The sequence below is a fragment of the Macaca thibetana genome, chromosome 14 (genome assembly GCF_024542745.1).
Source record: "Macaca thibetana thibetana isolate TM-01 chromosome 14, ASM2454274v1, whole genome shotgun sequence".
In the NCBI taxonomy this organism is placed as follows: Eukaryota; Metazoa; Chordata; class Mammalia; order Primates; family Cercopithecidae; genus Macaca; species Macaca thibetana.
Genome location: NC_065591.1, coordinates 60,873,594 through 60,895,108, shown reverse-complemented (window position 1 = coordinate 60,895,108; position 21,515 = coordinate 60,873,594). Strand labels below are relative to the sequence as shown.

At 35.6% G+C, this 21,515-nt stretch overlaps 1 pseudogene; it reads left to right on the top strand.

Moving 5' to 3' along the window:
* Positions 1–13,169: 13,169 nt before the first annotated feature.
* Positions 13,170–13,992, top strand: LOC126936470 (olfactory receptor 52N2-like; annotated as a pseudogene).
* The last annotated feature ends 7,523 nt before the right edge of the window (positions 13,993–21,515 follow it).

Below are 21,515 nucleotides of genomic sequence, written 5' to 3'. Positions count from 1 at the left end.
CATTAACATATTGGTTTCAATTTCTTTGAGCATATACCCAGTGAGATTGCTGGATCATATGGTAATTCCATTTTTGATTTTTTGAGGAACCTCTATACTGTTTTCTAAAAGAACTATACTAATTTAAATTGCCAACAACAGTGTATAATGCTTCACTTTTCTCAACATTTTCATCAACAGCTCTTATCTTTCATCCTTTTGATAATAGCCAATGTAACAGATGTGAGGTGATGTATTAAAGTTTTAATTTGCATTTCTCTAAAGATTCGTGATGTTGAGCATTTCCTCACATATTTTTTGGCCATTAGTATGTCTTCTTTTGAGAAATTTTTATTCAAGTCATTTCTCTACTTTTTATAGGGTTTTTATTTTTTTTGCAATTGAGTAGTTTGAATTCCTTGTTTAGTTTTGATATTAACCCTTATCCAGCATATGATTTGTGAATTTTTTTCCAATCTGAGAGTTATCTCTCTGTTAGTATTTTTGGCTATACAGAAGCATTTTAATGTAATCCAATCTAAATTCTTTATTTTTGCTTTTGTTGCCTGGTGCTTTTGGGGTCATAGCCATTAAATTTTTACCCAAACCAACGTCATGGAACTTTTCTCCTGTGTTTTCTTTTATTAATTTTGCAGTTTCAAGTTTTATATTTGAATCTTTAATTTATTTTGAGTTGCTTCTTGTATAAGAGATAAGCTAAGGGTTCATTTATATTTTTCTGTATGTGAATATCAGTTTTTCCCAATACCATTTATTGAAGACAGGCCCTTTTCTTTTTAAATGTGTGGGTTTGCTTCTGGGATCTCTATCCTATTCTGGGATCTCTATCCATTGGTCAAGGTATCTGTTTTTATGCCAGTACCATACTGTTCTGATTACTATAGCTTTGCAATATATTTTGAAATTCTTTAGTGTGGTGCCTCCAGCTTTATTCTTTTTGGTCAATATTACTTTGGCTAATCAAGGTCTTTTATGGTTCCACAGAAATTTTAAGATTTTTTTTCCATTTCTGTGAAGAATGACATTGGAATTTTTATAGAGATTGCATTGAATCTGCTGATCGCTTTGGGCATTATAAACATTTTAAGAATATTAATTCTTCCAGTCCATGAACACGAGATATCATTCCATTTATTTATGTCATCTTCAATTTCTCTTTTTTAACTTTTATTTTAGATTTGGTGGTACATGTGAAGGTTTGTTACCTAGGTAAATTCATGTCATGGGGGTTTGTTGTACAGATTATTTCATCATCCAGGTATTAACCCTGGACCCAATAGTTCTTTTCTGTTTCTCTCCCTCCTCCCATTCTACCCCCAAATAGATCCAAGTGTCTGTTGTTTCCTTCTTTGTGTTTATAATTCTCATCATTTAGCTCCCACTTATAAGTGTGAAGATGTGGTACTCAGTTTTATGTTCCTGTGTTAGTTTGCTAAGGGTAATGGCCTCCAGCTTCATTCATATTCTCACAAAAGACATAAGCTCATTTTGTATGGCTGCATAGTATTCCATGGTATATATGTACCACATTTTGTTTATCCAATCTGTTATTGATGGGCATTTAGGTTGATTCTATGTCTTTGCTATTGTGAATAGTGCTGCAATGAACATTCACGTGCATGTGTCTTTATAGTAGAATGATTTATATTCCTCTGAGTATATGCCCAGTAACAGGATTACTGGGTCAAATGGAAGTTCTGCTTTTAACTTTTTGAAGAATCACCATACTGCTTTCCACAACTGTTGAATTAATTTACATTCCCACCAACAGTGTTCTCTTTTATCCACAACCTTTCTAATATCTGTTTTTTTTTTTTTTAAATGTTTTAGTAATAGCCATTCTGACTGGTGTGAGATGGTATCTCTTTATAGTTTTGATTTACATTTCTCTAATAATCAATAATACTGAGCTTCTTTCATATGCTTGTTGGCCACGTGTATGTCTTCTTTTGAGAAGTGTCTGTTCCTGTCCTTTGCCCCCTTTTTAACGTTTTTTTTTTTTTTTTTTTTTGTATATTTGTCTAAGTTCCTTATAGATGCTGGATATTAGACCTTTGTCAGATGCATAGTTTGCAGAAATGTTCTCCCGTTCTGTAGGTTGTCTGTTTACTCTGTTGATAATTTCTTTCTCTGTGCAGAAACTCAAGTTTAATCAGATCCCACTTGTCAATTTTTGTTTTTGTTGCAGTTGCTTTTGTCGTCTTTGTCATGAAATCTTTGTCCACTCCTATGTCCAGGATAGAATTGCCTAGGTTGTCTTCCAGAGATTTTATAGTTTTGGCTTTCACATTTAAATCTTTAATCCATCTTGAATTGATTTTTGTGTATGGTGTAAGGAAGAGATCCAGCTTTAGTTTTCTGCATTGGGCTAGCCAGTTATCTATTCTAGTACCATTTATTAAATAGGGAATCTTTTTCCCATTGTGTGTTTTGTCAGCTTTGTCAAAGATCAGTTGGTTGTAGGTGTGTGGCCTTATTTCTAAGCTCTCTATTCTGTTCTATGGTCTACTTGATATGGTCAATCTTTTTAATTTTAAATATACAAGCGTGCTTAGTGGTAACTCATGATTTTGCTTTGCATTTCTCAGATGAATAATGATGTTAAGATCTTTTTGTGTTCTTATTTGTCTCCTGAATGTCTTCCTGAGTGAAGTGTTCTTTCAAATATTTTGCCATTTCAATTTGTTGTTTGTATTATTACTATTGAAAATATTCTTGACGTTGTTTGGACAAAAAGCATTAGTAACGTATATTTATTGGTAGTTTTTTCCCTCAAGTTTCTAATTTGCCCTCTCATGTTATATATTTTTAATTGTGTCTTTCAAAGAGCAGTGATTTTTAATTTTAGTAATGTGTATCTCAACCAATTTTTATGTTATGGCTTGCACATTTTTTTTCCTGGTCGAGAAACATTTGCCCATACCAACATCATGAACATATCCTCTTAACTTTTTCATCTAGAGACTCTGTAATTTTAGCTTCTAGTGTAATTATATGCTTCACATTAAGGTAATTATTGTGTATGGAGTAAGAGAAGGGTAGTGATTCACTTGTCCCTAGAGATGAACATTTATTCCAGCACAACTTGTTGAAAATACTATTCTTATCATTACATACTTTAACCCCTTTGTTGAAAATCAGTTGACCATATATGTGTGAGTCTATTTCTGAATTCTCTTTTCTGCTTCATTTATTTATATTTCTAATTTTATACTATTACTATATTTTACTGATTGTCATAGCATTATAATACATTTTAAAATTAGTTAGTGTAAGCACTCTCAATTTGGTCCTTCTTTGAAAAGATTCTTCGGATATCCTTTGTCCTTTGCATTTCCATAGATAATTTAGAATTAATTGTTTAATTTCTATAAAACCTTCCTTGGATTTTTATGAAGACAGTATTGAATCTATAGATCAATCTGAGATTCCACAAACTGCACTCATAGGATGGCAAACTTAATTTATAAGTGTTGTATGTATTCTCACTGCTACACTGGCCAGCCACTCTCCTGTCTCTCTCCCTTTCCTTGGGCCTCCCTATTCCTTCAGGCACAACAATATTGAAATTAGGTCAATAAATGACCCTGCAGTGGTCACTAAGTATATAGTGAAAGGAAGAATCACATATCTCTCACTTTAAATTTAAAAAGAAACTATAAATGATTAAATTTAATGAGGAAGGCATGACAAAAGCTGAAATAGACCAAAAGCCAGTCCTCTTATGCCAAACAGTTATTTAAGTTGAGAATAGAAAAGTTCTTGAAGGAAGTTAAAGAGATACTGTAATGAATACATAGATGACAAGAAAGCAAAACAGCCTAATTGCTGATATGAAGAAAGTTTAAGTGGTCTAGATAGAAGACCAAACCAGCCATGACATTCCCCTTAAGCCAAAACCTAATCTAAGGCAAGACACTAACTATTTTAATTCTTTGAAGCCTGATAAAGGTAAGGATGTTGCAAAAGAAAAGTTTAAGTTAGCAGAAGTTGGTTCTTGAGGGAGAGAAGCCATCTCCATAACACGAAGTGCAAGTGCTGACGTAGAACCTGTAGCAAGTTATCCAGAAGATCCCACAATCATCGATAAAAGTGGATTCACTAAACAACAGATTTTCAATGTAGATGAAACAGCCATATATATATATATATATATATATATATATATATATATTTTTTTTTTTTTTTTTTTTTGAGACAGAATTTCACTGTTGTCGCCCAGGCTGGAGTGCAGTGGCGCGATCTTGGCCCACTGCAACCTCTGCCTCTCCGGTTCAAGTGATTCTACTGCTTCAGCCTCCCCAGTAGTTGGAATTACAGGCTCCCTCACCACGTCTGGCTAATTTTTTGTGTTTTTAGTAGAGACAGGGTTTTACCACGTTGGCTAGACTGCTCTCAAATTCCTGACCGCAAGTGATCCACTCACCTTGTCCTCCCAAAGTGCTGGGATTACAGACATGAGCCACCACATCTGACCAAAACAGCCTTCTTTTGGAAGAGCATGGCATCATAGAGAGGATAAGTCAATGCCTGTCTTCAAAACTTCAAAGAACAGGCTGACTACCTTGTTAGGGGCTAATGCAGCTGGTGACTTTAAGTTGAGACCAATGCTCATTTACCAATCCTCAAATCCTAGGGCCCTTAATAATTATTCTAACTCTATGTTGTTTTTGCTCTATAAGTAGAACATCAAAGCCTGGATGATAGTACGTATGTTTAGATTATGGTTTATTGAATATTTTAAGCCCACTGTTGAAACCTACTGCTCAAGAAAAATGGATTCCTTTCAAAATATACCTGCTCATTGACAATGTGCCTGGTGACTCAAGAGCTCTAATGGAAATGTACAAGGAGATTAATTTATTTCAAGCCTGCTCCATACCACATCCATTCTGCAGCACATGGAACAAGAAGCAATTGTTACTTTCAAGTCTTTTTTATTTAAGAAATACATTTTGTAAGACTATAACTGCCATAGATGGTAATTGTTCTGATGTGCATGTGCAAAGTCAATTGAAAACCTTCTAGAAAGGATTCACCATATTAGATGCCATTGAGAACACTTATAATTCATGGGATGAGGTCAAAATATCAACATTAACAGGGGTTTGAAATAAGTTAATTCTAACCCTTACAAATGACTTTGAGGGAGTCAAGACTTTACTGCAATCTTGTGATAAAATGTGAATCAACGTGGAGTTGTTTTTGTGGATGAGCAAAGAAAATGGTCCCTTGAGATGGAATCTACTCTTGGTGAAGATGTTGTGAACATTGTTGAAATGACAAAAAAGGATTTTGAATATTACCTAGATTTAGTTGAGAAAGCAGTAGTATGGTTTGAGAGAATTAACTCTAATTTTGAAAGCAGCTTCACTGTGGGTAAAATGCTATCAAACAGCATCACATACCATTGACAAATCTTTCATGAAAATAAGAGTCAATCAATGGGGTAACATTTATTGTCCTGTTTTAAGAAATTGCCACAACCACTCCCACCTTCAGCAACCACCGCCCTAACCAGTCAATAGCAATCAAAGACCCCCCACCAGCAAAAAGATTATGGCTCATGGAAAGCTCAGATAATCACTAGCACTTTTTAGCAATAGCATGTTTTTAAAAAGGTCTATATATTTTTTAGGCATAATGCTATTGTACACTTAATAGACCATAATATAGTGTAAATATACATTTTATATGCACTGAGAAACCAAAAATTCATGTGACTCACATTATTGTAGTGGTCTGAAACTAAATTTGTGTTATGTCTAAGGTATTCCTGTATTATAAGCAGATAAATAGACTTCATTTTAATTTCTCACACTTATTCACTATTTTTTATAAGTATATTATTATAAATGCATAGCATTTATAAGCAGGTATATCTGCTTAATACAGTTTTAATCCAGAAAACAAACAAAAAGAAAAAATATCTTAAGTAAGGATATTTTTCAAAGATTTTCTTACTTGAGGAACTTTGTAACCGAGTCTAGGACTTGAAGCATTACCTAGCATCTGATAGCTTACTATTTATTTAAGTATTATTTTAAAAATGCTATTAATTTTGTAACTCAGCGAGTTTTAAAAGAAAAGCTGACCTCTGTGTTTTTCATTTATTAACTATCTGCTCTGGAATAAAGCTAGAAACCACCATATTGTTAATAATTGAGGACTCACTCTGGGCTGAAGCTTTATGGCATAAAGTTTGTTTTATGTGTTTCGGTAAGCAAGCTGGCTCACTGCAAAAGAAAAAAGGATCTACATTTGTGGGGATTTTGTCCATTGTAGCTGCTTGTGCTGGAAGAAAGATGTACCATTACATCATATTACTCTTTACTGTTTTCACCTCTCTGTAGACTGCATTCATTCTACAAACCCAAGGTATTAAATTGTGGTCCTGATGTTCTTTGATTCCTTTCCAGATATCTGTCTACTTTGAGAAGAATTTCAGTCCCAGCCTTTGATGCTTCCTTAAATTTGATCAAGATGTACTAATGGGGATTACAACAGAAAAGAACGCTGTATTTCTACTGAGGTAAAGGGGAGCAGTGCTGGAGAGACAGTGCATTTAACAGTGTTAACCTTTCAAATAAAGACACAACTCAGCCTTATTGCAGAATATATATTTTAATGAGCCCCTAGCATACCAGATTCTGAAATTGTTTACTCAGTGTTTTTGAGAAAGCTTTAAAATACCCACACGGCACGTGAATAAATATTTGAAATGTTATGAAACTGGAATAGAACTGCAAATTCCAGGTTTATGATTCAATGGACGCTAGACACTTCACATGTCCCATCAATAATAAAATTTGAGAATCTTTTTTCAGCATAGACATATTCTAAATATAGATCTATTTTCAACAAAGGTAAATTCATCTCCTTTTCAGAGACCTATGGGACATCTATCTATAAAGCCCCAAAGAACTTTTTTACCTTGGCTTGGAAAATCCCCAGAGAAGATATTAAGTTTGTTATATAGGGTTCCTCATCAATATTGTGCAATTGTTTCTGAGTAATATCAGTCATGAACTGGAATTTAAAGACATCTGGCACCAGGGTGAGTTTGGATGAAAATGGTTCAGATAAAAAGAAAATAAATATTTAAATGCACAAAATTGCTACTATATAGGAGGGATTTAAGTGAGAGAGCAGTTGAATAAGGAAGTTCTGAATTACTTCACTCTTTAGAATTTTGAAACCAAGGAGGTTTCTTGGTTTCTTCTCCCTTGAGGAGGGAGAAGAGGGAGAAAATTAAATATAATTTAGGTGCTGAAAGAAGGGGATTCCATGAGGCTTACATGACAAGGCCCAAAGAGATGCAGGCAAGCGTATTTCTATACAATAATAGAAAAACTTATTTGCCCTCCATAGATAGTGGAGTATTCCTTACAAAGCAGTAACATCTCTACCACTGAAAATGAATTAGTGTAAGAGTTAGGATGGAGGGTGGGAGGACGGAGAAGATTAGAAAAGATAGCTAATGGGTACTAGACTTAATATCTGCATGATGAAATAATCTCCACAACCAACCCCCATAACAAAAATTTACCTATGGAACAAACCTTCACTTGTGTCCCTGAACTTAAAAGTGAAAAAAAAAAAAAATCTTGGAAGAAATTCTAGTGATCATGTAGCCCAAGTCCTTGACAACATTAATGACATATGCCATTTTCCCACTGCTTGATACATCAGAGGGCGGTGATTCCATTATCTTACTAGAAAATTTTACCCGTGTGAATGGGCAACATTACTTGAAGCCAAATTTACACTTCTGTAACATTTTTCTGTTTATAATGTGTTTATTTTGGGGGTATGCAAAATAATGCAAAAGATAATTTGCATGCATCTACTACATGTACTCTTCCCAATTCTAAATATCTCCAATTTCATTAATTTTTAGTTTTTGTAGGTAAGATTAAGGACATCTTGAAATCATGTCCTCCTAATACATTTTTATTTTTCAAAGTTTATTGTGACACTAATTTATTAACGTATTTATATATAAGCAGGAGGACCATCCAAAAGGGAGATTTCAGAATTTATTCATCCATCCATTCATTATGCAGCTTGGGATGAACATAGCAGGCATTGATACTGCAAGTAGAAATATCTTTAATTGTACATGTTTGTTAAGCTTGAGAAAACTTCAGTAGGTATGGATGGACTGAGAGAATGAGAATTAGAATAGGGGGAGATACATTCAGATATTTAAAAGAGTCCTAATTGTGTATGATTTTGTAAACAAATGTAAGGACGTTGGTGTTTGCTCTGAGTGAGACGGAAGTATACAGGAGATTTTAAGGGATGGCTAGACATAATTTTATTTTCACTTATTTTGCAGAGCAATATAATGATAATAATGCTAACAATAATTGTAATAGTATTATGCATTTTTCTTATTATGTTCCAGGTTGTGCTGAAAAATTACAGGGTTTACTTTACTTAACATTTGAAGTATTTTACCATAAAGCAAAATGCTCTTAAAAAAATCAGTTCTTTTTTATTGTTTTCTAGAAGGTTTTACTTTTATCTTTTTTATATATTGAGATTATTTATACAGCAACACTTGAAAAGATTTCCACTGATTAATGCTTAAAAAAAACTCTGTAGAAAACTCTAGAGTAGACTGAAAAAGGGAAACTGTGCCACTATTTGTACCGTCGTCTTCACCAAAATCAAAAAATGCTTTTTATGATGTATGGAGACATTCTTCATGTGTGTTTCAGTGGACACTCCTGGCAGATCTAAAAAACCGAGAAAGCTCATTTTTGGAAAGTGACCTAAAGAGTGTCATTGAAGTGAATTTTAAGTAGGCACGATGATTGTTTTCATGGTTACTGTTGGATCATATCTCAGGAGCTGGAATGACAGACATTATTGAACAAATAAATCAGGATAGTAGAACTTAAAGGGTTTCGTCTTAGTGCTTTCATAAATATGAAGTGCATATATTTATAATTTTCACTAATCACAGGGTAAATATAAAATTGATTCATTTAAAAAGTTTCATAAGAATTCAAAGGACATAGAATCTTGTGAAATGTAGTATTTTTACTTATGTGTCTTTTCTCTATTTCTACACCCAAGCCAATTTTTTATAAACCAGTTGATACACAAGTAGTTTTTGGGGGATGATATATTACTTAACACATTTTCTGTGTAGTAAATGTGTATGTGTATATGTGTATGTAATTACTTTGTTGGAGTGATTCCTATGGTTTGGAACTGCTGGGGCCAAATTTATGCAAAGATCTACATTTTTGAGTACTCCCTATGACTAGAGTACGTTTCCCCAGTATTTGAGAATTCTTCATTTCCTAAAGCTGTATAAACATCAGATAATCAATATTTGTAAGGATTGATAATGTAATTTATAATGAAATTGGTTTCTCAGCTATTAATGTTAACTATATCATCTTCATGTAGCCTTATAACTCATTTGTGCTATTCTATTTTCCTCTGTTCCTTTCATTTTCACTTCCCTTGTAATGTTAGTCTCTTTGTACTGATTTCTGAAGAGTTCATTTATGAGTAAAGATGTTAACATTAAAAAAAAAGAAAACTCTAGGTTAAATCCCATCACAGTGATAGAGATAGAGACAGATAGACAGACAGACAGACAGACAGACACACACACACACACACACACACACACACACACAGAGAAGCAATCAAAATTAGAACTTTGAAGAAATCTATTAGGTAGGGGAGATTAAAATATAATAGAAAATAATATAAAATAATTTGTTAAATTGCAATGATATTGAAAAATGAATAATTCGATTTGGTAATCTAAAGCAACCAATAACTGGGGAAATATTTTTAAAAATAGAAAGAAAAAGAAAGAAAGAAAGAAAGAAAGAAAGAAAGAAAGAAAGAAAGAAAGAAAGAAAGAAAGAAAGAAAGAAAGAAAGAAAGAAAGAAGAAGAAAGAAACAGAGAAGAAAGAAGGAAGGAAAGAAAGAAAAGACTGTGGAGTCTTACAACTTTAATCAGAAAAGCTTTCAAGGTTAGATTCATATTTCAGACTACAGAAGAAAGACGGAAAGCCAACCATTCTAAAAAAAATGGACTAAAAATTAGTAAAGATTTTATCCTACCCAATACAATTGTCTATGGTTATTTGGGGGCTAAAAATAATACATCAAAAAAAGTATAAAATTATGATCATATATAATACATGTACTATATATTAATAGTGTATGTAAGCATGCTTATATAAAAGCACGATATATATCATAGGTATACCACATGTATCATGCATCTATATATCATGCTTATATATATGTCATGCATATATCATGCTTATCAACACAGAGATTTTAGGAGAGTTAACAAAAAGCATGAAAATTATGTAGAGCTTAATAATGTTGTTAGCTAAATGCAAACATTACAAAAATATTTCATGTTTACCATCAAGAAACCTGAAATAATACAAAAAGAGATGAATACAAAATACACATGGCCATGCTTTGTAAATTGTAACTTATTATGTACCTTTTTGGCCCTTCACATCTCTGTCCCTGATTATTCTGACTTGGAAAATCTAGACTTGCCAGGTTTACACTTGTATATAGATCAAGCCGAATCATAAAAGCAGTGCAAAATTGGCAGGTGCTGACATAATTTGATTAACTATAACCCAGTGGACACATCTCAAAGTATTTCTTGAAAGAAGGGAAAGTATGTAGTGAGTTAAGAATATCAATGTACAATCTGTTATATACCAAATATTTTTTATTTTTGTCATGTTCATGAAAACATTTTCTTCTGCCTTGCCATCATTTTTCGTTGGCCTTTAAAACTTTTTTTAAAAAAGACTAGCTTTATTGAAGCAAAATTCACCTAAAATAATGTTCATCAATTTTAAGCATGCAATTTAATGAGTTTTGACAAATTTATTGAGTCATGCAACCACCACTGCACTCAAGATATAGGACATTTTCATTATCCCAAAAGTTTCCTTATGCCATTTTGTACTAAGTCTATTCTCTTTACCCCGGTGCCTGACAACCACTGCTCTACTTTCTGTCACTTTAATTTAGTCTTTTCTAGAATTTCATACAGATGAAATTTTACATTAAATAGTTTTTTTGTGTGTTTGACTTCTTTCAGTAAGCATACTTTATTTTAATCACAAATATGTATTTTTTTTTTTTTAGGGATAACTTCAATTTTATTTTTACAAAAAGTATTATAGGCTCTGAAGAAAGCCTGTATATCTTATGTGAAATTGAGAGTATTTTGTTCAAGCAGAGTTCATAATTGACACATAGCAAAAGGCATAATCATGTCTTTGAGGATTTATAAAGATACGCAACATAGAAAGGACTATTTTTTCTATAATTATAAGAACCTAAAGACCAGTAAAATAAATTTGTATTGTCTAGCATGCATATATTCAATAAGCACCTTTTTTTGGTTAACATTTTCCTAGACACTAGATAGGCAAACATAAATAGAATACCGGTCTCTGACCATACTACATTCTGAGGCACCTAAGGATACCTAAGTGTACATCAATTCTTATGACACAATAAAATAAATCCATAATAGCCATGAGATTCAGAAACAAAGTTATTTATAGAAATGGTTTTGATATAAAAAATAAACAGTCAATATGATGAGTTTCTACATCAGTAAAAATAATTTCATTTGAAATTTATTATAGTCTGAGCACCTACTACTATGTAAGAGACTCCACTGGGGACCCTGAGAGATAGAAATAAATGAATGGGAGGAAGAAACAAGTTATGTATTTATTCATATTTCCTTTAATTCAATGATTGGAAATTTCTTATTTTGTACCTATTGTGTTCCAGGAATCCTTCTTGGCACTGGGAATATAGAGGTGATGGGCAGAAAAATTCCCTGATTTTATAGAGCTTAAATTCTTGTAGGGGAGACAGACAATAACAATGAGTAAATTCTAGACCTTTATAATTAATCATAAATGTTGTTTGCAGTGAAGAAACTGAGAAAGAGGGTTAACATAGATCAAATGTTAGAGAACCTTTTATTGAGGAGGGGACATTTGAGTTAAGACAGGAATTCTAAAAGGGAGCAACCAAAAACATGTTGGGATACACAGTTCTAGGCAGATGGAACAGTAATTGCTAAGGATCTCATGAAGCAGATTTATTAGTTTTTGCCACATAGTTCCAGTTACTAGGCACACTGCCGTGTTATAGTAAATTATCAATAACTAAAGGTGTCAACATTGTATTTAAGCCATCTTTCTATCTTTCTATCTCACAAATATGTATTTTTGTGTGTAACAGTAGTTCATTCCTTTTTATTGCTGAGTAGTATTCCATTACATGGCTATAATACAATTTGTTTATCCATTCACCCGTTGTTAGGCATTGAGTTGTTTCCAGCTTTTTGGCTATTAAGAATAAAGCAGCTATGCCAGGGACTTCCACTTCTGGGCAGCTTAGAGAACATTAACACTCAATATAAATGGGATAAAAGAAATAAACAAAGTTCACAAGAGAGGAAAAAGACAAAATATTCAATGCTAATGAGGGAGGGATAAACCAACACTGTCAACTCAATCTAGTGGAATGTAATTTGGTACAATTTTCTTGAAAGCAATTTGAGTATCTAGACAAGAATCTTAAATTATTCTTGCTTTTTGACCCAGTAAGTCCATATGTACTACAGTATGATTGTTATAGGAGTCAAAAGTAGCATGGAAAAACTTAATATTTATTAGGAAAGTTGTTGAATACCTTGTAATTTATCTTTCAATTGTATATTTTGTGATCATCAAGAATTGTATTTTCAAAGAATTGTAATGACATAAAATGATCTTGATATAATTGTAAATGAATAAAAAGGACAAAAGAATTTAAAAACAAGAATATCAATATAATTTAAATAGAGTTCATAATTTGGAAATTGGTTGAGGTTGCAAAATCAAGCATTATTGAATGGCCCAGGAATATAAGTAGCTACATATAAACAGAGTTTCCAGTAGAAAACCAAGCCAGGCCAGGGCTTCAGCACTATGTTTACAATATGTTTTTATTCTGTTGGTTCAGTTTAGATTGTGAAAAATGCTTTTTGTATCTTTTTCTCTGGATGAGAATAATCTCACTACTCTTTCCTTATACAGGACAACTTTATTGGCACAAAAACTAGCATGTTTCCTAATTGATGAGCATCATGCATGGAGCCAACAGCTCCAGCCTGACACCAAGATATTTCATTCTCAATGGGATTCCCGGGCTGGAAGCTGCACACATCTGGATCTCCCTGCCTTTCTGCTTCATGTACATCACTACTGTTGTGGGGAATTGTGGACTTATATAGCTCATTAGCCATGAGGAGGCACTGCACCAACCCATGCACTACTTCCTAACCTTGCTGTCTCTTACAGATGTTACTGGATGCATGTCATTTGTTCCCAATATGTTATGTATTTTTTGGTTTGGCCTCAAGGAAATTGACTCTATTGCCTGCCTTGTACAGATGTTTTTCATCCACATGCTGATGGGCATGGAGTGTGGGGTGCTCATGGTTATAGCTCTAGACTACTATGTGGCCATTTGCTACCCTCTACACTATTCCACCATCCTCACCAACACTGTAATTACCAAAGTTGGGCTTGTCACCTTCATTTGAAGTGTGTTGCTTATGATTCCATTTGCTTTCCTGATCAAGCGTCTTCCCTATTGCAAGGGTAACCTCATCCACCACACCTATTGTGACCATATGTCTGTGACCAAATTATCCTGTGCTAATGTCCAGATTAATGCCATCTATGGTCTCATAGCTGCCATATTGATTGGGGGGGTTTCACATATTCTGTATCTCCATATCTTACACCATGGTTATCTGTGCTGTAGAGAATTTGTCATCTGCAGATGCTCACCACAAAGCCTTCAGTACCTGTACATCACATATATGTGCTATTTTCATCACCTATGTCCCAGCCTTTTTCAAATTCTTCACTCACCACTTTGGGGAACACACCATACCTGGATAAGCAGGTAAAGATGTTATATTGATGAAAATTATATTCTTATTTGCTAACATAAATGATGTATTTTAATATCACATTATATAGAGTCAAATAGAAAAATAGATTAATCATACCATGTATTTTTGCAATAAGATTTTCATACTTGGGAGTAAATCCTGAGTTTTATTTTTTTAAAAAAGCTAAAATTATAAAGTGCCTCTGTGTGATGTAAATCATAAGCTTATCAATAGTAAACTTGTTATATCTTAGAATTAGGTTTTTTCACTTGGTAAAGTTTGTTTATCAGGTAACTTCATTTAAGCCATTCAAAACCTATCAAACAGATCAATAAATTACTTTTCCTAAATTGTCATTTTAAAGCATATACAAGGTCTAATGTTATAATAATGTTTCATATTTATTATTTCACCAACCTTTTACTTCAAAACTATGAGATAGGTAAAATTGTCTGCATTACATAAATGAAGAATATGAGGTACACAAGCAGAAAGACTAGAAGAATCTTAGAATATTACAATTAAAATTTGAAAGCAATACTGTCAATAGACCTATGCCAGGGGTGGGGGAAGAAACAACAGCAACAGCAACAAAGTAAAACAGGAACATATCCTTAAAATTTGGATAAGTAAAATGCAATAAATAAGATGTATTTGAGGCACACGAGTAACAATCGCAAATTAATTTTGTTATCTTCATCATTACAAATTCAAAAGTAGGTTTCATGAAAAAAAAAGACTCTGAAAACTAAGACTCAAAATTGAATTACAGCCAGCAGGCCAATATCTTTGAGAAATTTCAAAAAGAAGTATAAGTTGGATGGCCATAGAACAAAATTCTACTCAGTATTCATGGGAGAGGGGAGAGAGAGAGAGGAGAGAGAGATAGAGGTAGAGACAGAGATAGAGATGGAGATATAGATAAAGTTAGAGATAGAGATAGAGATGATAGAGATAGAGATAGAGATGATAGAGAGAGATAGAGATGGGAGACAGAGAGACAGAGAGAGAGAGAGAGAGAGAGAGAGAGAAGGGAAGGAAATAAAAGGGAAGCAGAGGGAAACCAAGAGGACTGAGAAAGATAGTGATAAACATTTTATTTCAAGCTGCATCTTGTGCCCTAGAGATGCATTTTATTTCAGGTTGCATCTTGTGCCCTAGAGATGGGTGGCAGAGATCAGCAGGCTTTCTGAAACAGACCCAATATTCCTACATCAACTTCACACAGTTAGATTAGATCTAGAACCAAGGTATCAAAGAACTCACATTGAGGGTTCAATTTGTTAAACCATGTTTCTTTTTCAAACTATAAGAGATATATTAATACTCCCAAGGGAAAGGAAGAAAAATAAAATGACAAAGTGATACAAAGTATGGGGAAGATTATCTTGTTTCTACAGAATCTCCAGAACCACTAAGTCAATCATTTCAGATGGGCCACATGTTCAGAGATAAAGAAAATGGAACAAAATAATAACACAGGTGGGAGGACACAAAATACAGCAAACATTCCATAGGAACTGCTTCCTCTCACAAGTCTCTACTAATAGTTGTGTTTTGTGTTTTGCTGAACTGGCAAAATTAACTAGTATCTTATCTCACTCTTTCCCTGAGTTATGTCCCTTATAAATTAATAACAAATGTACTTTCCCTTAAATTAAAAAAAACTATAGATATAGCTTGTTGTTGGATATAAAAATGCTCTAGGAATAAATGCTCGGTGTCACAAAGTGAAACCCACACTCAGGCAAAAGTTCTCTTAGCAAGGCAATTTACTTCTGCAGAAGGGTGCCACTCACATCAATCAAGATCGCAAGAGCACAGGGAACAAAGGAGAACAGTGAGCTTTAATGTCTAATGGTAGTTTCTACTTCAGTGTCACTCCCCCATGGGCTGGGGTCAGACTGCACAATCTCAGCTAACCTGGTTTGTTACTTGCAGATATCTTTCTAAATACGGAAGGGAAGGGAGACGTGTAGAACAGTGGTGAGGCCTGTGAGATGTGCAGTTTCGGAGGAACAATGGGTGCAGGTAACTAAGGGAACAGATGTGAGTTATTGATTAGAGCTGACGGGAAGCAGGTAGGCTGTTTTACAGTAATTAGGGGCAAGGAGGAACAGGTAAGTTGAGTTTGAGAACAAAAGACAAGGAAGTTAGCAGGCTAAATCTTTGAAGAGAAACTCAGAGAAATTCATTGTATCTTACAATTCTTCCATTTTAATTTTCTTACGATTCTTTCTCTTCAAATGTTTTTAACATGTCTTGGCTTTGCCATTTGATTTGATCTTCTAAAAGGAAAAGCTTACTTGAATAAGGTGGTGGAGAACTAAGGGAGGCTTTAGTAAGTGCTGTTTGTACAATCCTTTGTATTAGCCTACAGATGCATGGTATGACACAACACCCAACAAGAATGAGTACACCTATTACGATTGCAAGAGAAATATGAATTGAGGCTATGATTCTTTTCCATTTACTGAACTACTTTCTTAGCCATCCTGAAATAGGGTCACTGACTCTAGATTTTTAGCTAATTTATTCGATAAAGTGATAAGTCTTTGTAAGGCCTTCTTTATGCTCCTATGAGGGCAGTGTTGTTTGGGATGAAGGTACAACATTGGGTTTTAATCATAACACAAACCCCACCTTTTTGGCTAATAACATGTCTAGAGCTATTCTGTTTTCTTAAGCTATTGGGCTAGTAGGCTTTAACTGGTCAGCTATTCCTTTGATAGCATCCTTGGTGTAATTAACAAACTGTTGCTGATTACAATAGATGTAATTTATTTTGTACATTTTTATTAATAGTTACTTTAATAGTACATTTTTATTAATAGTTACTTGTGGAAATACAAATTCAAATCCTGAAGTTATTTGGTCTCAGGCTTTGAACCTGTCAGGCACTCCTCGTGGAACACTAATGGCATCTATGTACACTTGAGAGTCAAAAGACTTATAAAGGGCTTCTCTTATTTTTCAGTGTTGTGGTTTTTCTTTACCTGGTTGATGAAATGCTAGAGTGAAAGGGATAGCCAATTGGACAAGAGCACAAGTGCCGCTCCTGTTACTTGGCAGAGCGTCCAGTAAGGGTATACTGCAATACTACCATACATCCGCTCAAGGATGACTAAAGGCAGACTGATGGGTAAGCTTTTGCAAGGGGCTAAGCTTGCTGCAACCTGTTAAGGTTCCAAGGAACGCCAAGTTCTCCTCCTGTGGTGAGAGACATGAGGTGAAACTGATGTTGGGGCCTGACCTGCAGGGCGTTGGACTTCAGGATATAGCAGAGAGAGAGTTTGGCATGATTTGTTGCCTTAGGCTGTGGAATCTTGGAAAAGAGCTGCTATACAGCCCATGCCTGGTTGACTGAAGGACTATCCTAGTGGAAAGGAGACAATCTGGGTCTCTGGTCTGCTGTGCACCCAAGAATAACAATTACTTTTGTTCAAAGTGCAGACGGAATATTGAATCCATCCCAACTAGGCATCTATATCTTGATATCTTGTTTCAATTGCTAGAGTTTGTCTTAGAACCTTCACTTCTATAATATTTACTTTGACACTGTTGTTGAGCAGGGTAGAAAGTTAAGAAGGAGAAGGGAGGGTCAATAAAGCATATTTTAAAGGGGCCTACAGTGTCGTATCCATTGGCCTCTGCTCCTAAGTCATAAAAGTGTTCTAAAGGAAGTGTATGGTTGGTAGAGGTAGGGACATTAATAGAGATAGTTACTGGGTTACAATGGTAAAGTTGGTAACTAGAGGGGGTAGTTCCTTTGGTAAGGAGGAGGTAAGATTTTAGGTTGGTACAGGCTTCTGGGGAGGTCCTGCTGTGTTCATTGGTAGTCAAGACATCTGCTCATTGAGAACATCTGCTCATTGAGAACATATCTCCTAACTTGAGGTGCCTTGGTATCCCCACTATGAGCAAGGCGCGGGAGTCAGTGGTTTCTCTGGGGCAGAGGTATTTTTCTAAAGGAGAGACATACCTTTGCCATTGTTCATCCTCTTCACAAGGCATAACAAGGCAAGCACCAAAGGTAATGATTTGGGGTGTGTCTGACTTAGTTACATTGATAACAAGGTCAGCAATAGAATGAAGAAAGAAGAAAGGGTAACAGAATAGATAAAAGAGAGCTAAGCTTTTCTTAACTTTAGTTTGAGGGGGGTTTTCCCTTGGAGAATGGTCCATGACTTTGGGGATGGTGATGCTTTCTTGACTCGGGTATGATGGGTCCATCTTTTGCTATTTGGATTACAGTTTCAGTGGTTAGAAGCACTATGCCAGCTCCTTAGGCTGGTGTCGATGTACTGGGAACTTTAGGGGTGGCGCCTGTACTGGAAAATTTTGAGTTCTGAGGGAAGAGAAAGTGGAAGATAAACCAAGTATGTAGGAATGTTGGCAGTAGATTGTTTTGGGAGGTGGTTTGGACTTACTAGGGTAATAGGAAGACAGAAGACATTTGATCTATAACAACCAAGTCTCTAGACTTGTTTGGCTAAGGGTATACATTCCTATACATGTATAAACTTTGACTGTGTTATACATCGCTTGGGGTCTTTAATTAGTAATATTTTTTTGAGTTCCCTTTAGTGCCTACAGGAGAAATGGCAGCCTGTTCAGTTTATCTAATTTGCTAGGTTTTTTTTTTTTTTAAAGACAGGCTTTTCTGGTGCTTGGGGACATGGACAATAGATACTTGGGTGATTAACTCCTCATGAACAAGGCTTTGACTTTTACTATTAATCCAGTCTGAAATTTGCTAAATGTATGAACCACTGTAAAAGCGTATTTAGAATTAGTATAGATGGTTCTTTCCTGGTCCTACAGGTACTTTAAAGCTTGACTAAGTGCATACAGCTTATAAATTTCTCTAGGAACTTCTTTATTAACTGCTGAACACCTGTTGCATTCTTTTTCCCTTCATCATTCCTGAAGAGGGTTTCTTCTAAGTTTGGTCAGACGTTTGTAATCAGTTAAATCTAAACATGTGTGCTTTCTTTTTAGATTTGGATCTCTTGTTAAGAAACTTGCAAGGTTAAGTGAATTATCAGTAGTTAATGTTAAACTATCCTTTTTAACTCATACTTACACAAATATAATAGTTTTCTGGTGGTACATTTTAATATAAGTGACTTTAAAGAATCAAAGTTCTTTTCTGGTGGATATTTTCACTTTTCACACTGGCCTGACCATAATAAGTGCTAATAGATTATCTACTACTTGCTCAGGAAACTTAGCTGCAGGGATGACTAGCTGCTTGGAGCTGTATGTGAAGCCCCATATTTACTTGGCTCCGGCAAAAGTAAGGCGTATGTCCCATAATGTAGTCTGCTCAGGGCATAGGCTGCGGCCTGGTCCGCGTGTCCCACAGAGTTGCCGTCAGTATGGTGCAGGGACCCTAGACCAGCCAGGGGTCAGGAGCATTGGCTTTTTCTGCCATGGGGGTGCACTATAGGCCAGATGATGCCAACAGCATGTTGCGGCAGATTCTTGATGTTGCTAGCCTGGCAAAAGCCACCTGGCGAATTAGGAGCTTGGAGTCCTTTCAGAGAGTGGGACTTAAGACAGGCTGGGCCTGAGGGGAAGAGTTCGGGGTATTAGGTGGGGGACTAGGGGTCTTAGGTGGAGGATGATCCAGGGGATCCCCTGTGCTGTTCTCTTTGCTAGGATCCCCTGAGCACCCTCCTTCACTGTCTCCACAGTAGGGGCAGGTGCATAAGAGAAAAGGGAGGACAGGTCTTTGCCTCCAACAACAAGCATAGTCCAGTTCTTGAGAAACTGGGTTTTTATTATTTACATGTTAAATTAAAAGTTGAGATAGTATATCCTTAGTTGACCCAAACTTTGGCCAGAAGATTGAGGGACTGCGGATAGGTCTTTGAGTCCCAATAGAAAAGCAATATTTGATAATTTGTTGCTTTTTGTTATGTTTAGTTCTTTCATTATTTTCCCAACATTTTAGCATGAGACCTAGGGGTCTATCCGGTGGTATATCTTTGTTACTATTCATATCTTTTTTGATGAGACTTAGGAGACTATCAGGTGGTATATTTTTGTTAGTATTCTTATCATTTTTGCTTGTAATATTTTCCATATTGGGTCTTCGCTAGGTGCAAAAATCTCTCATATTAGGAATTTCTTGCCTAGCAGGGGATTGCTGTGGCTCAACCCCATCATACTAGAGATTTCTTGCCTATTTGTGTGTGTAAGACCCCCCTTGTGTGGTATATTTGTGTGGTATATTTTTGTTAGTATTCTTATCATTTTTGCTTGTAATATTTCCCATATTGGGTCTTCGCTAGGTGCAAAAATCTCTCATATTAGGAATTTATTGCCTAGCAGGGTATTCCTTGCGGCTCAACCCCTTATATTAGGAGACCTCTTGCCTATTCTTCACTGGAAGCTTTACTGAGGCTCAATTCACCTATTCTTTAGCTCCACCTGCTGGAGGCTCTTTGCACTCTTTTTTCACTTTGTCCACTCTGGCCGCTTTCCTCGCAGGAGTGTTTCAGGTTCCTCTTAGCATTGATGGCTAGTCAGTATAAACCCCTGACGGGACCCCTGAAGGGCCGCCCATGTTAGGTGACCACGGAACTGCAGATTGGACTCATTCATTCTGCACAGCAGTAGTATTTGTTACCTTTCACTCACTTTCAAACTCCAGAATGCCCGGACCCCTGGTCCCTGACCACCAAGGAAGTACTTTGTTGCCCCTGTGACATTTCCTACCTCAGTCTGTGCACAGAGTTTACCTGGTCACCGTGGTATTGCAAGCCTCTCCTCCCCACGTTGCTGAGAGCCTGGGTTTATTCATCCCAATGAGTGGGTCTCCATCTCCCCTCCTTGAGACCACTGCAACGGGGCAATAGAATGCATCTCCCCTGGGTAGGGTGGATGGAAGACCCCTTTCTGAAGGAGAATGGGGATCCTGGACGAGCCCCCAGAATTATTGGATGTAGAAATGCTCTAGGAATACATGCTCAGTGCCTCAAAGTGAAACCAGCACTCAGGCAAAAGTTATCTTAGCAAGCCAATTTATTTCTGCAGAAGGGTACCACTCAAGTCAATCAAGACTGCAAGAGCACAGCAAACAAAGGAGAGTAGTGAGCTTTTATCTCTGACAGTAGTTTCTGCTTCTGTGTCACTCCCCCATGGACTGGGGTCAGACCGTACAATCTGAGCTGACCTGATTGCCTACTTGCAAATATCTTTCTAAATATGGAAGGGAAGGGGGACGTGAGGTACAGTGGTGAGGCATGTGAGACATGCAGTTTCAGGGGAACAATGAATGCAGTAACTAAGGGAATGGATGTGAGTTATTGATTAGAACTGACAGGAAGCAGGTAGGCTATTTTACAGTAACTAGGGGAAAGGAGGAACAGGAAAGTTGAGTTTGAGAGCAAAAGACCAGGAAGTTAGCAGGCTAAATCTTTGAAGAGAAACTCAGACAAAATTATTGTATCTTACATCGTCTTTCAAAAAAAAAAAAAAAAAAAAAATTAAAGCTATTTTCAAAGCAGTCCTATAAAAAAG